This window comes from Plecotus auritus (assembly GCF_963455305.1).
Source record: "Plecotus auritus genome assembly, chromosome: 2".
NCBI classification, from domain to species: Eukaryota; Metazoa; Chordata; class Mammalia; order Chiroptera; family Vespertilionidae; genus Plecotus; species Plecotus auritus.
In genome coordinates this window covers 216,454,259-216,469,394 of record NC_137771.1, presented here as the reverse complement: position 1 = coordinate 216,469,394, position 15,136 = coordinate 216,454,259, and the positions used below count along the sequence as shown (strand labels likewise).

The window sequence follows — 15,136 nt, the reverse complement described above, 5'->3', positions numbered from 1 at the left end:
GAAAGTTTACTATGTGAGGTGATGGGTGTGTTAATTGACTAAATATTGGTAGACATTTTACAAAGTATACAATCATCACATTTTACATTTTGAATGTATACAGTTTTATTTGCCAATTATACCTCAATAAAGCTGCAAAAATAAAGGTAAAAGTCTTGTTTAAAAAAAAATAAAGACCAAACTCCTACAATTCAATAATAAAAGGCTAAGAACCCAATTTTTAAAATGGGCAAAGGATTTTAATAGTCATTTCTTTATTAAAGAAAATATACAAATTGCTAATAAGCACATGAAAAGATGCTCAACATTATTAATCATCAAGGACTTGCAAATCAAAACTACATTAAGACACCACTTCATAGCCACCAGCATGGCTCTAATAAAAAAGACATGTAATATCAAGTGTTGGCAAGGATGTGGAACACATTGAGCCCTCGTACATTATTTGTGTAAATGTAAAATGACCTCTTGTGTAAGCAGTTTGACATTCTGATAGCTATTATCTTTACAGGATGCATCACAGCCTGTTAGTCTAGCTTCCTCCTTTTGGAGTATTGGTGTTCGTTTCCAGCCGAAGGTGACTGGTGCTGTGGAGGGCACTAAACTACAGTGCAATGAGAGGACGCTTGGTTATGAGATACCATTGAAGTTGGGACCAAGAGAGAGACATAATGGATATCTATCTGCCAATGAAGCCTTTTATGATTACTCCCTACCCCTGCTTAAATAAAGGCAGTATTCATAGTAAAATTGCATCAGGGATCACATGCCTGGACAATTATGAAAGGCATGCTCAGAGCAGCAGGTCACCAAAAACATCTTTGAAAGTATATATGAATATTTGTCTTCTAGCAACGTGTGCTATCACAAGTAGCACAAAATTGGTATGACAAAATTAACCTAACTTTTGCATGCTATTTTATTTCAAACTAGAGGCCCAATGCACTAAATCCATGCAAGGGTAGGCCTTCCTTCCCCCAGCTGCCGGCACCGACTTCCTTCTGGCACCCGGGACCCGGGCTTTCCTCGCAGGCCCGGCTTTGTCCAGAAGGTCATCCAGAAGGACGTCCAGTCTAATTAGCATATTATGCTTTTATTATTATAGATTATTATTATAGATACTTGAACACTCAACTATTATGGATACAAACTATGTGCAAGTAATACTGGGCACATTCAGAATTTTAGATTTGTTTTTCAACCAATTACTTAAAGTCATCATCAGGTAAATATAGATACATAGTTGGGGTATTTATAAACACACAGTGCCTGCATTCCCCAGTGAATTCACTTACTCTTCTTATTAACATTTGTAGATGAAAAAACCTGGATGATTAATCACAATATAATTAAGTAATTTGTCTGAGGTCACACAATGAGCTATTGGTTTTGGTTGATAACGTGGGCTTGAAGGCAGATTACCTGGGTTCAAATATCATACCTCTTGATATATTTCATTTTGCATTTAATAAATATAATTAAAATATTTTTTATAAATTATTCTCACTTATTACTTTCCCATACAGAGCGATTACCACAGTGAGTTTATTCTTTACACAGCCAGCTAAAGAATAACCAAGATTAAAAACAACTTTCTCCTGAGGTATCTGGTTCTTTCCAGGCAGTCAAAGCCCTGTATTGCAGGTTCCGGGAGTATATAGAGTTCTGAATCACACTGAAGCTTTCATAAGCCAGTGGTTAAAATGACAGACAGATGTTCCACACAGCTAGTCACTCACAAGAGGGAAAATGGCACTGATTGGATTAGGAGTAGAAAGACTAATGCATTTCAGTCCTTAAGGGTTAGAAGACAAATAGATCTCTCAGCTCTGCAAGCCAGCACAACAAGCAATCCAAAAGCATTACTTGTGCGAGGTAGTTTATAGAATCTGTTCCATTTGTCACTGAACTAGTGGTTGAGGCTCAGGAAAATCAGAGTTATGGTTCAGGTCTCAGAGCAATACCCTGGGTTTAAAGGTGAGTCACATCCCCTCCAAAACTCAGCAGCAGCATGTATGCCAATTATTAATTCTTCAAGCTGCAGTGTGGTTTGAAAGGAGTTAGGCGTGGCTCCTTAAAGATAGGGGAAAAAATGAAATTCTACAAGTTATTTTCCCCAAAGCATATAATAAACAATATTGCACACAAATTATATTGATCCCTGTGAAATTTTACATATAGTTATACATTAATCTGCAAAGTGAGGCAAGTCTTTGTTTCTGGATAGAGAGTTTCTCAAAAGATAATTTTGAAACATTAAAAAAGAAGAAGTTTAAAAAAATACAATGAAAGAATCACTACAACTATCAAGTATTTATGGCCATTGAAATGCTTCAGCAATTAGAGGAAAGTCATTTGAAAAGTAAAGTACCATTGACATTGATGTACAATGCAAAATATGTACCATACTAGTATATTGTTTATCAGTTTATTTTGTTTACTAGATTCTACATATGAGTGTGATCATTTGATACTTGTCTTTGTCTGATTGGCTTATTTTGTTTAGCATAATATGATCCAGAGACATAGAAGCATGGAATAGATTTTGAATCTCAGAGGGAAGATGGGAGTGGGTGGGTGGTGTGTGGGAAGAGATTAATCAAATAACTTGTATACATATATTCATAACCCACGGACACAGATAATAGTATGGTGAAGGCCAGGGGCAGGTGCAGGCTAGAAGGGGACAAAGGTGGAAAAAAGGATACATCTGTAACACTTTCAACAATAAAGATTAAAAAATTGTACCATATACATTTCTGCACACTGACAGCACAAAAATCTGGAGACAGAGCATACGTGATGCTGTCAATCCTTAAAATTCTTAATAATTAAAAAATAACCAGATGACCTTGGAAGAAACAACATTTATAACACTAACATTGAGTACATATGAATCAATCTGAAGATGAACACTACCTACTAATGTATGTGTAAAATATCTTCAAGTATGATACTATTTTCATATCAAATTGTTTTGTTTCTCTAAGTGGTGAGCCAAATGACGTAGATTCACTGTTAAGCAGCAAATGTATGCCAGCATGATAACATGTGGCAAGCACAGACCTAGGCCCTGGGCATAGCCTATTTCTGATCTTATGTATCTTACATTGAAGCGGAAGAGACAGGGAATACAATAGCAGACGACGCTCAATGCCATAAGCAGACTCTTAGGTAGCATACTGGAGGAAGATCTCTGAGAAGGCGAGTGTGGATCTATGACAAGGACTGTTCTCACAAAGGATTTCATGGATGGCCTTGCAAGGAGGTCAAGACTTTGAAGACAGGAGGAGGGAAGGACACCATCAGAGAAAGGGCTAGGAGGTCTGCATCACAAAGCAGAATGAACACAGTTAAGAAATTAACGTTTATAGAAAGTTTTGTGTAACATAGTGTTAACTAGAGGCCCAGTGCACGAAATTCGTGGGAACGGGCCTAAGCCAGCAGTTGGAAATCCCTCTCGCAGTCCAGAACCCCTCACTCCTTAGTGTCCGCCTGCTCACTGCTCCTTACCACTGCTGAGAAACTTGGATTCCTTCCTCTGCGGTCACACAACTGTCACATGCCAGGCCGTCCCTCGGAAATATCTTGGCATCAGCCAACTTAGAGAATTCTCCCTTTTCTCCGTTCTCCTGAGCCGGACTCTGGACAGTGACTGCAGCATTCTCTTGGTCATCATTTCCCCCCCCAAAAAAATGTTACCAAGTTTATATGAATATAACATACAAAGATGTAGCCGCCTTTGTAGGAACAGGGAAGGAAGGGGTGGTTAAGTAAGGCACACAGAGCTGCAGCAAGCACCAGCTGTGGGGAGGGCCAAGGGGGAGAGGAGGTTGGCACTAGGGCCCAGGCCCTAGAGCCATTGCTGGGGAAGTAGGGATCCCCTCTGAGTGCCACGTTCTGAGGCTGAGCTAATTGGTCAATCTGAGGCAGAGTGGGTGGCCATATCAGCCATCTTTGGTGCTGTTTACCCTTTCCCACCCCAGCTCTGTTGTAAACCCCCAGAGTCCTGGATTCCAAAGGCCCCATCCAGAGCAGAGGCCCTGGAAGGGGGTGAGAGGAAGTGAGTAGGGCAGTTTGAAGATACTGGGAGTCTCCAGAGGGGAGGGCACCCTCCTCCATCCCTGCCTGTGGCTTTGGCTCCCCTGCTCACTCCTGAGCACCACACGTGAGTTGGTGAGGGTTCGGTGAAACATCTCAGTTCCTGGCCCCCACAGGCCTCCCTTCCATCCAGGCCTCTTCAGGCCCAGTCTATTTTGTTTCCATCTCTCCATCCCAGTCTCTCCCAGTCTCTGTATCTCTTTCTTTTTCTTTTTCTTTTTCTTTCTTTTTTTTTTTTTTCGCTTTCCCAAACTTTATTAAAGAAAAAACGATGATGGTAAATCTCTAAAACATAGTCAATTTTCTGGGATTCTTCCCTTGAAAATGTGATGTTTGATTTTGAAACACTTCCCATGGTGTGCATGGTTCCCAACTGTACTAAATAGGCAAGAGGCTGAAATCCTAAAAGGTTCATCTTCCAACTTTCCCCAGTCTGTGGTCTATCTGTGGGTCAGCAATAATTGCCTGAACAGCTACTATGGCTTCATTAATTTTTGTCTGTAGCTCTCTGAGCTCTTCTATATGCAGCAATCGCAGAATTTGAGCAGCTTCATTAAGAACTGCATCTCCTGTGTCAAAACCAAGAATATGCTTGTCTGAAGCAACAGATAACCCCTCTTTTGCTTTACCAACTGCATCCTGTGTCAGGTATTCCTGGACCAAAATGCAAATTGCCTTAAGCAATACCAGGTAATCATGACATTGAATCTGAAGAAGGTTAGCCAAAGCCATTACACCAGTCTTAAAATCAAGATTATTAACATCCAAATTGATCAATGGCTCTGCATTTTTAGCTGGATTGTCAGCATTTTTTTTGTATTATCAGATACTGGGTCCTTATATTTTTCAGCGTTATCTCCATATTCAAGTCTAACAGCTAAACCAAGAAGCCAGTCAATTGCTTCTTGTTGATTTTGAATCTTGAAAGGACAGCTAACATCTGTGAGATACTTTCCAAAGAACTTGGGCCAGTCATTGCTGTGGATTTTTCTTAAATTACCTCTGTCTCCAATCTTGTAGTGTCTAATTTTTTGGTCTTCAAGCCAAACAATAAAGTTTCTAAATTCTGTTTCATTTTTGCAGTTGAAACCGGCAGGGTTGTGGTAGCCAAGGGCCGTCAGCTTGTGGCAGAACATGGTCCTGGCTTCCCACTCTGTCCCTGGGCTTTGGCTGGGAGAGGAGGGGCGAGGAGCTGCTGGGGCGAGAGCTCTCTTTGTTTTTCTCAGCAGCTCTCCAGGCCTGCCTGCCTCCTCCCTCCCTCCCTCCCTGTCTCCCTCTTCCTCTTCCCCGGCTCGGAGGGGGGCAGGGCCGGTGTGGGCAGCTCCACCCTCTGCCTACCCTCGGGTCTCATTCTGAGAGAGGCTCTGAGATCGAGCTGGGAGGGAGGGAAAGAAAGGGAGAAAAGGCTGTGAGCTGGTGAGCCTGAAGGACTGACTGCTGCCGCCAGTGCTCTGAGGGAGGCAGGATCTTCCCACAGGTCTCGCAGGAAACAGGTCGGGGAGGGCGCCTCAGGGCCAGTGGGACAGATGGAAGTGGGGGTGTGGCATGGAGGCGGTGCCTGCACTTCTGTGAAGGCACCAAGCGGAGCCTGGCAGGCCGAGCTGAATCAGCACCTGCAGGCCACCAGGAGTGCTCACAGCCACCGTGGCCATGTGGGGAGTATAGGCCACCCTCTGCCGGGCCCCACCTCCCCTGCCCCTCTCCCTGCTGCCACAAGTCCCCTCCCACCTGAGCCTGCTGTGTGCGCAGCCTGGTGTTCAGTTGAGCCTTCGGTCATTGTGGATGTGATGGACCCTGGGTTTTTATATACATTAGGATTTATTTCTCAAAAGAATGTATTATGTCTCTCGATTATGATTTAAGCTTATTTCCCCCAGTATCACATAAGGCAATAGTTTAATACTTTATACAAAACCTAACTGTACTCTGAACAACTTACAGTGTGGGGATTAGACTAAGTTTATATTTATAAATGGACACCCATTCCCAAGAGCTATATGAGTAGTCTGTTTTTTTCTCTGTACTAGTGAGGTTAGCCATGTTAAAGTTATTTGGTTATACAGAGTAAAAAAACAAAACAAAACAAAAGTAAAAGTAAAAAGTAGCAATCAGATAACTACCTTCAAGTAATATGGCAAAGCATGGTTATAGCCATACCTGATTTTCATACTGAATCATGTTGTCCAAGTAACAGTTTTACTGTATACTAATGAAATAGTCTATTATTATCTTGACTTATTTTCTGGTTTTTAACAATGAAAGACTTTCTTAATTCCACATTTTCTCTTTTAGGTCTAGAAGCAGCGGACATTTTTTTTTCATTCTGAAAGGTCCCAAATTTTAGTCATCTATAACTACTTCCTTTAACAACATACAATCTAAATCATTTAGATTCAAAATTCCTTGCTCTCATGTGTTCCACAATTTGTTTCTTGGTAATTCTTTCCACTACCCTTTTGGCCAACTCAATGTACTCATCACTGAAGTATTAATACTGCTCAGTACTTTTCTCTCACCTCCATATGCCTGGACTCTGCTTGTAAGCTTCTGCTCTCATCTATGAGTCCGGGAAATATATTTTGGGGTTTGCCCTCCTAAAACAGCCTTCCTGTGAATAGTTTCTAGTGATTTCTTCCAAACTCAAAGTTAGACAGGAGATGTCAAAATGTTAGTCACAATTTTACTTAATGTCTTCAGACTTAAAGATATTCTTTATTAAGGACTGATAGCTATATCCATGATAGCTGCAGTTTCTAAAAGGAAAAATAAATGTCCAGTAATATTGGTTATACTGCGATTTATTTTGTAGAGTGTAATTTTTTATATATTTTGGTGGCAAAATACTAACTTAAAATACTTAAAAAACACATAAAACTATACCAAAGAACAGAATGGATAAAACCATAAAGCCTACATATAAAGTAGAATAACATTGGGAGGCTCTAGTTGAATCAAGATAGGATGGTCGCTTTCTCAATAACTTTCTCAGTAGGAGTCCCCAAATTCCCAAGAAAACCTGCAGTCATTTTGAAAACCACTAGGATAAGATTCAGGTCCAAATTTAGAAAACCAGCATTATCCTTATGCAGCTTCTATATCGCTAACTGTGTAAGTTTGGTCTCTATGACTTACAGCTTTCTCAACCTCCGATAAAGTAATGAATGAGGGTAAGAAAGAAGTAGACTCCATCGTAGTCAAAACCTTTACAAGTTTGATCTACATTTAATTACTTACAAAAATGGAAAGGCTTACGAATTTACTATCAATGTATTTCTAAACTGCTAAATAATAAGGTCCCCAGAGGAAATGTAGCCATAAGTCATTGTTCAGACAGTTTGAAACAGTAAGTAATCTTTTTCTTTTGTATTTTAGGGCAATTTAAATTTCGTATAGAACCCCTATGACTTTTTGTGATCATAAAAATGAATGACTCGAATGAAACAGATGAATGCCCAATGGCTATAATACATATTAATTGAATTATTTCTTAAGTACTTCACAAATATGAATTCATAATGGTGTATTACAGGAAAAGAAATTTCATTATTTAAAATATCTAACACTTGACAACCCATTGTAAGAAACTAACACTCTCTTTTTGCTAGATTCATTGTGTAGGGGGTTAAAAGAACAAATGAACAAAGATTTCTAAGAACAAAATGAGTATCTTTCACATTTTGTTGGGTGAGCTTACTTTTTAACTTTTAGACTGTGTGATGCAAAGTTCTATTTATTATGAATATGCTGATGCAATCAGTTTATTCTAGTACACTTCAATCTGGTTGAGTTAGATCTATGAAAAAACAAAATGTTCTTGAAACAATTAGAACTTTAATAAGTCTATTATACAGTATTCCAATAAACAATTAACTTTCATAGATATATAATCAAATACTTTAGAGAAAAACAAATATTTTGCATATAATTACAAATTCTCCATTGTTCTCCATTGTTAAGAGTTTAGTATTATGCTTTCATAATATCCACTTAATCCTTACCACTACTTTCTACTCTTTCCAATGTAAGGAGAATAACTCACAAGATATTCTATCTAATAAAAGAGTAATATGCAAACTGATTGTCACTCCAACACACAAGATGGCTGCCCCCATGTGGTCAAAGATGGCTGCCCCCATGTGGACACAAGATGGCCACCACAAGATGGCCAGCAGGGGAGGGCAGTTGGGAGGGACCAGGCCTGCAAGGGAGGGCAGTTGTGGATGATCAGGCCTGCAGGGGAGGGCAGTTAGGGGTGACCAGGCTGGCAGAGGAGGAAAGTTAGGGGTGACCGAGCCTGCAGGGAAGGGCAGTTGGGGGGGACCCAGGCCTGCAGGGGAGGGCAGTTAGAGGCAAACAGGCTGGCAGGGGAGCAGTTAGAAATCCATCAGGCTGGCAGGGGAGTGGTTAAGGGGTGATCAGGCTGGCAGGCAGAAGTGGTTAGGGGCAATCAAGAAGGCAGGCAGGTGATCAGTTGGGAGCCAGCAGTCCTGGATTGTGAGAGGATGTCCGACTGCCTGTTTAGGTAAGATTGGGCCTAAACAGGCAGTCTGACATCCCTCAAGGGGTCCCAGATTGGAGAGGGTGCAGGCTGGGCTGAGGGACACACCCCCTGTGCATGAATTTCATGCACCGGGCCTCTAGTATTACAAATAATTTCTTGTCCTCTATACACCAATTGAATTTGGCCAATGGTGAAGGAGCAAGAGGTCAGTGCACATATTTCCCTGGTTCCTGTGCCTGGGGCCCACAGGGTTCTTTGAGAAAAAATTACTGCTTCCCTTCACATGGCCTTTGCTACTATACTCTCTCTCCTGGGTCTAGATAATCACTTACCCCTCTTGTCTTAATTAGGCAACACTCCGATTGACCTGCTGCTGTGTTGCTGAATTGTTTCCTGTGATTTTTCCACACCCTGCCTACATTTTGACAAATAGCACCTATAAGCAACTCCCCAGTAATTATGTTATGTGTGTGTGCCACCTACTTTTTTGTGGGTCAGTAATTAATACCTGTCATGTTTTGTAACAACATGTAATACAAAATACGGTCCTAGACCCTTCAAAAAAAACTCACAATTTAACCTTTAAGCAAATACTAAATGAGTGCTAATGCCATATGAAAGGAATTCTGTTGGATAATGAGAAAACAATAATATATTATTTGGCACATTCTCTTCTGTTGCTAATAATACTTCTAAATGGGCACTGCCCCTAAGGTTTACTGAGAATCAATATACAGTTTTGAAAGTCTGCTTTCAAATATATAAAAAAATATACAAAATCTACCTTAACTCCTGCTACAACTAAGAAGAAGTTTTTGTCTTTTCTCCTTTAATTTTTATCTGTTCCAGTTTAATGGGGCATTCTTATCAGGAGCAGATGCTCCCTGAGCATCATTATTGGAAGACATTAGCAATAAGACAGGTGCTAGGTTGCAGCAGGAACCGAGACTTACAAACACTGCCCTCCAGGGAGCTTGCATCTTGGTATTGGATCTTTTACATTATACTACTAGGAGGACACTGCTCTTTTTTATAAGAAATTATTTATTTATTTATTATTACTTTTTATTTCTCTGTAATTAAAACAATTATCTTTATTATTTAAAGTATTACAGATTTCCCTTTTTTCCTCCATTAAACCCTTCCATCCTGCTCCCGCCCCCTCCCTGGGCACTAATGTCTGTGTTCATGGGTTATGTATATATGCATATAAGTTCTTTAGTTAATCTCTCTCTCCACCCCTTCCCTCTGAGATACCTCAGTCTATTTCATCCTTCCATTTTTTTTTTTTATTCTTCAATTACAGTTTACATTCAATATTATTCTGTATTAGTTTCAGGTGTACAGCAAAGTGGTTTGAAAATCATATATTTTACATATACACTGAGTGGCCAGATTATTATGATCTCTGAATGAATAATAATCTGGCCACTCAGTGTATATCCTATATAATAAAAGGCTAATATGCAAATTGTCCCCTCAACCAGGAGTTTGACCAGCAGGCAGGCCGGCCAACCACCCATGTTCCCTCCCCCTGGCCAGGCTGCCGGACCCCACCCATGCACGAATTCATGCACCAGGCCTCTAATACACACACACACACACACACACACACACACACACACACACACTGAGTGGCCAGATTATTATGCATTCAGAGATCATAATAATCTAGCTGCTCATTGTATATCTTGCCATATATCCAGTTCATTAATCTGGCCCGGAAAACATTTCTTTTTTTGCAATCATTCTATTACAGTTCATTCCATTTTACTAAGCCCAGGGAGACTTGAGTTACCTTTTCACACACTATGTATATGTTGCCTCAGTCTTGCAAACTGATTCTGACTCACCAAAATCCTTTTGTGGCATTTTATTTTTAACTAGAGTCCCGGTGCACAAAATTTGTGCACTCGGGGGAGGGTCCCTCAGCCTAGCCTGCACCCTCTCACAGTCTGGTAGCCCTCCGGGGGTGTCCAGCTGACGAGGAATGGGCCTAAGCCGACAGTCGGACATCTTTAGCACTGCCGTGGAGGCGGGAGAGGCTCCCATCACCACTCCTGTGCTCACCAGCCCTGAGCCCGGCTTCTGGCTGAGTGGTGCTCCCCCTGTGGGAGCGCACTGACCACAAGGGGGCAGCTCCAGCTTTGAGTGTCTGCCCCTTGGTGGTTAGTGTGCATCATAGCGACCAGTCATTCCACCGTTTGGTCTATTTGTATATTAGCCTTTTATTATATAGGATTATTTTTGTGGCATTTTAGAGTACGTAATTCTTGTTGATCTTCAGCCTGTGGATTACATTTCAACATATTCATTTTCACCCCCTTCCATATAAAAATGCAATTTATAAGAAACAACCTCTTTAAAAAGGTTGGTCCTATTGTTTCCTAAAAATATAAATTTTTAAATGGATTTGTTTAAAATCATTTAAAATTTAAAATTAAGCATCTAACAATTGCCTGGCATATGCTAAAAAGTGTGTTAAAGACTGAGATTCAGAAGAAAGATGTTTGTGCTGAAACCGGTTTGGCTCAGTGGATAGAGCATCGGCCTGTGGACTGAAGGGTCCCAGGTTCGATTCCGGTCAAGGGCATGTACCTCGGTTGCGGGCACATCCCCAGTAGGGGGTGTGCAGGAGGCGGCTGATCGATGTTTCTCTCTCATGGATGTTTCTAACTCTCTATCCCTCTCCCTTCCTCTCTGTGAAAAATCAATAAAATATATTAAAAAAAAAAAAAAGAAGAAGAAGAAAGATGTTTGAAATGAGCTGGGATTTCTCCTTGATATCAAGTTTTTCTGGTTATTTTGGCTAAATCCCTTTAAAAAATTGCCCAACCAGCATGGCTTACGGTTGAGCATTGACTTATGAACCAGGAGATCATGGTTCCACTCAGGTTAGGGCACATGCTGGGTTGGCTTAATTCCCAGTAGGGGGCTTGCAGGAGGCAGCTAATGAATGATTCCCTCTCATCATTGATGTTTCTATCTCTCTCTCCCTCTCCCTTCCTCTCTAAAATCAATAAAAATACATTTTTTAAAAATTGAGTAAAAATTTTAAGTAAAACAAAACAAAACCTAACCTTCTTTGGAGCAAATTACTGTTTTCTGCACGAACCCTGTAATTCTCAAAGACATGTGGAGTTTCTACAGTATTCAAACGATGAGCCAATTGCAGCTGTAGGGTCTATAAATATTCTGGGGCCTCCAAGCTCTCCAGATCTAAGTGACCTTTTACAACCAAACGCTGTCCACTTCCCCAAAACAGAATTCTCCTAATTTCTTGCCATATATCCGGTTTCTGTTTCTGTGTAAATGTCAGGCATCATACAAAATAAAACTAAATATGAAGTTAATATAATTTGGTTTTCAATTTTTCACCCAGTACGTGAACATTTACCAGATTTCTCACAGCCGGTTTACTTTCAATTTCAAGACACTCGTTATAGAGATTTCTTTGAATTCAGCAGAAAGAGGGAAGTATTCCCACCAGGGCATGTAGTGGTTACTGTTTGGCTGAAATCCTTTGAATCCTCTGAACATGAAGCTGTAGATAAAACTCTCAGACATCACTGTGGTGGGTACATATGTTACTGTTCTATCTAGTTCAAGCAGCATCTTCAGCATCTGAGTCTTGGTTGTAGGCTTGGTCAGAAAGAGTATTTTACGTATTAGACTGGGTGATGTTTTCATTAATTTCTACTAGAGTTACACTCCAATATAATGGCACAAGTAGTAGATATGGGATCACTCTATTAAATTTGAATATCCACATAGAATCAAAATTCATATGTTTTTAAGATCACATTGCTCCATAGTTAGTATGTATGATTAGATTGTGAACAGCAGCAACATTTTATCCATTCTTAGAATTTTGTGTCTGTGGATTGACCGTTCCCCTCTTAGAGATGCCAGCTATTGATGATCTGCAGCTGGTGAAACGATTCATCTGTAGAGCTTCCTCCTTTTATGCTTTGTGCTATTTCTAGATTTCTAATTTGGAAATACTAGTGGATTTTTCTAGATTTGTATTTTAAAACTGAACCTTTCCCCCCAAAAAAGGATGAGTGACTTCTCTTAGTACATTATTTCACTTTTCTCCTATGTGCAAAATTGTACTCTTCCAAATTTCAAGTATTTCAATAATTTCTGATTATTGATATCATTGTCTCCATATGAGGTTGATATTTCCTAAATTGTGTTTGCCTTTAGTCATTTCATTTTTTTGTTTTGTTTAAAATATTGCAAATAGTAGAACATATGTCTTCCTTTTCCCCTATTGACTTTCCCCTGGCTTTCCCCACCCACCCGGCACATGCCCTCACCGCTTCCCCCCCCCCCCCCCCCCGCCCCACACCAGTGTCTGTATCCATTGCATGCATACAAGTCATTTGGTTGATCTCTTACCCCCCCCCCCCGCAACCCCCACAACCCTCCCCTGCCTTCCCACTGAAGCAAAATAAGCCAGCCAGAGAAAGATAAACATCACATGATCTCACTCATTTGTGGAATATAATGAACATCATAAACTGATGAACAAAAATAGATACAGAGACAAAGAAGCATCGAACAGACTGTCAAACTTCATTTGGTTTTTATAATGAGTGTTAGGAAGAGAGTTATTCCTTTCCAGATGTTATCAAGAAACCTTCTGAGATCTTCAGTCACTATGCAGTTCTTAGTATCTATCAGTTAATCCAGGGTACTTTAACCACTTTATAGAGTTTCAAATTTTGGATAAGTAGGCTTAACCTCATAAATAATTTCTGAATGGGGCTACCTGGATTACTGTATACAAAGGTGTTGTAACAGCTGCTTTGGGTCTGTGAGAGGAGAATGAGTACATGTGCTGAATGAATATATTCTGACCCAACTGAAACCTATCAAAACATATTACAAAAAGACAGAGTTTCATTAAGAAGGAAAATGTTATCAGATGGCTAGGATCTGCCAGGTAAATATCCCTTACTCCCACCCAGTATCAACCACGTGGATTCTTTCTCTTTGAAATAGCAACTAACCTTTTTCTATTGATATATTTTCTAAGACTAAAACTCAATCCATTAAAATGTCTAATGCAACCTTGAAAGAAAAGGTAAGGTAAAATGATGATGGAGAAAAGTCAGAAGGTTAAGGTATTTTCTGTTGGAGTAAGGAGTCTGCTGAGTTATAAAGATCAGGAAATATCTTGGAGGAGAATGTTTAGAGAGACCCTAGCAATCTGGAGTGTGTTCAAAACAACTTCCACTTCTCTGAAAACTCTGTCTAGTGCTCTGACTTTTGAAAATATATTCTTTTTTTTAAGTTTATGACTAATATTTTTATATGGTTTTGACAAATTTTTGGTCATTGCTTGACACTATACATTTATAGCAACAGAAAATTAAATTGAACAAAATATTTACCTATTCTACCATATCTGATATTATGAACATTTTTCTTCTCTGATCTTGTACATTTGACAACTTATGGAAGAATGCTATATTTTTGGAGAAATTGTTGTAATTACTATATAGACTATATTTCATTATGATTTTGAAAACAAATATTACTAAATTTAGGATTGTGATAAAAAACTATAGATTTAGGGTATGTTCTACCATTCTAGGATGTAATTAGCCAGAATGAATAGTCATTATCAAGAGAAAACCAGCAGCTACATGAGAAAAAAAAAATCACATCTCAGTACAAAAGGGTATTCTACATGGGGACAAAGTTTCTGGATAAAATATTTGTTTTGTAGGCACCACCTTGCAACTCATAAAATAAACTGGCAGTTGTTTTTTAAATTGTCCTAAGGGTGGGGAATTCGTACTTGGATTAATTCTGTAATATGTAGACCTGAGCTCAACAAGAATGTGTGGACAAAATAGAGGTGCTGCAATAAATCGAACCAAAAGTAAACTCACAGTGTGATCTGATCATAAATTCCTACCTGGGAAGTCCATGGAGGGCAGACATGCCCCAAGCATATAACTTCTTTAGTGAAGGGTTCATCTCTGTCCTAAGCAAGCCCTGTCCATTGTTTTCGTGTGTCTAGGTTAACACACTTTGAATTAAGTTTAGTCACCCTCAAGAGGGCACATAATCTTAACTTTCCTGCAATCCAATTGCTGCTTTGCTTTTCCCCCCACCTCCCTGTAATATTCCTTGTGTTCTCTCCTTAATGTCAAATGAATAAAAGAAGCTGCAAAACTGTCATTCTCCGGAGCATTTGAGATCTCATTTCCTGGCAATTGTCCTCAGTTCGGCTCAAATAAATTCTTTCCTTTAAAAAAAAAATTATATATATATATATATATATATATATATATATATATATATATATATGAATTGCAAGCTGTTGCCCACAAAACAAATATAGACAAGATGTCTCCCAGACGTCCTTCTGGACAAAGCCACGGTGGTGGGGCCAAGGCACAGGCAGTTAGGGGTGATCAGGCCAGCAGGGGAGAGCAGTTAGAAGCGATCAGGCAGGCAGGCAGTCAGACATCCCCCAAGGTGTCCCGGATTGGATATGGTGCAGGCTGGGCTGAG

The 15,136-nt window shown here is 39.8% G+C and overlaps 1 pseudogene across 1 annotated transcript; it reads right to left on the bottom strand.

Annotated features, from left to right (window-relative positions):
* Positions 1 to 4,501: 4,501 nt before the first annotated feature.
* LOC308241860 (RNA transcription, translation and transport factor protein-like) lies at positions 4,502 to 5,237 on the bottom strand (annotated as a pseudogene). Its single transcript has one exon. The product of its transcript is annotated as an RNA transcription, translation and transport factor protein-like (transcript).
* Between the last annotated feature and the right edge of the window lie 9,899 nt (positions 5,238 to 15,136).